The following is a 1681-nucleotide window of genomic DNA, read 5'->3' on the forward strand; positions in this document are numbered from 1 at the left end:
AGGAAAGCGGCCTAGAAATACCCCAACAATCAAAGCCCCCCCTCCTCCCCATCCCAAGACCGCTGGACGGAAACTCTCCCCGCCTTTGCGTTCCTAAAGGGGGAGATGGATGGGAATGACCGTAATTGGCTCTGCAGGTTCTCTTCTGGGCCCTACGACCTCAGCCGTGCGTTCCTCCCTTGCCCCTTCCAGCCAGAGAGAGCCCCCGGGTGCACCTCCTCCGTCCACCCCACCACCATCCGTGTCGAGCAGCCCACTGCCCTCAAGCTTCTCTTACCGCCTCTCTGCAGGACACTAGCCGCCCCCTCCCCCGCTCCCTTGCTTTCATTTTCATTAACCAGACCCGCTATGTCTGATAATTGAGTTATTAAAAGATTTGGTTTCCTTGGGCCTATAAATCAATAAACAGTAGGATTAACCTAAGAGTTTACCTTTTAAGTCAAGGGAAACGTTGAAGGCAATCCCCTTTGAGCTTTGTTTTCAAACCAAACAGGTGAATTGCAACTCTTCCCCACCCCTTGCACTCTTGCGACATTTTATCCTGGCTCACAAGCTGCCTCCTCAACGCTCTGTCCTAAACCGAAACAGCTAAAGATAGAAAGCAGGAGGCAGGATGTGGCCGCTGCTGTCCTCGCGCTCTGTTGCTGCTCAAGTTTCCTTGGAGGTTCTAAACATCTCCAGGCCTTGCTCTGCCCAGCTCTGCCTTCTGGCACCGGTGCTGTGGGCCTCAGGGCAGCAGGAAAGTGCTGTTCTGGGTGAGGATTCTGATCTTTACCTTCTTCCCCAGCGGGGAAGGCAACTTTCCCTTCTTACCCCCAAATATTTTGCATTTTCTCGTTTCTGGCCTCTGCATCCTTAACTCTCTCCGCCCCCACGTGAAGAGCCTACAAGGCATCCAAAGACCTAATTTTTACTTTCTTTGGCCAAAGAAAACTACTTTATCTCCAGCAATTATTATGTGTCCTATGAAAACTTTGGTCGAACGGAAAACTCCAAACCCCCACCTTATCTACACACTGTTCCTCGGGTACAATGCGTTCCTAGTTATGAATGTTTATAGAGAATGCGTCATCACATCTGATATCCTGTACTTGTGATACATTATACGGAAGGGAAAGAATAACCTTAAACCTTCTTTTGCCTCAAGAGCCCAAATAGAGTTCCCCCTCCCTTGCCGATGTGTATTTCATTGTTGGAGTTTTTTTTTTTTTAAGAAATACTAAAATTCGTTTCCTTTACCAAAAATAGAATGAATCGGATTCTTTTTTTTATGCCCAAATAAACTCCTGTTTTGAGTTAGCCTCTAAGTCATAAGCATTGTTTTTGCCACACAATTGAGAAATATCAATCTATTGGCTCTTCATAAGAAGAGCTCTGGAGGGTATCCGTGTTCAGTTTGTATATATTTATTTATGCTTAATTTAACGGGATTGTGTAAATATGGCGAGCAAGTAGTTTGGGATTATTTATCTGTGAATCTATACCTTTGTGAATGGGTGGTTTAAAAAACCCCTTGACTCTAGGTAGAATCCTATCTGAACTTTTCTGTTCTTTATAGACAAGCTGTTATGATAATGGGTAGAAATTGGTTTAATTGTCCAGTGTTGATCTGATTTACATAAATAAAGAGATTGTTGTGTTTTTGTTGTTTTCATCTTCAATTCCTTGAATATGGATTCTG

Source organism: Ochotona curzoniae, unplaced genomic scaffold (genome assembly GCF_017591425.1).
Source record: "Ochotona curzoniae isolate NIBS_2020 unplaced genomic scaffold, NIBS_Ocur_1.0 contig_3819, whole genome shotgun sequence".
Classification (NCBI taxonomy): Eukaryota; Metazoa; Chordata; class Mammalia; order Lagomorpha; family Ochotonidae; genus Ochotona; species Ochotona curzoniae.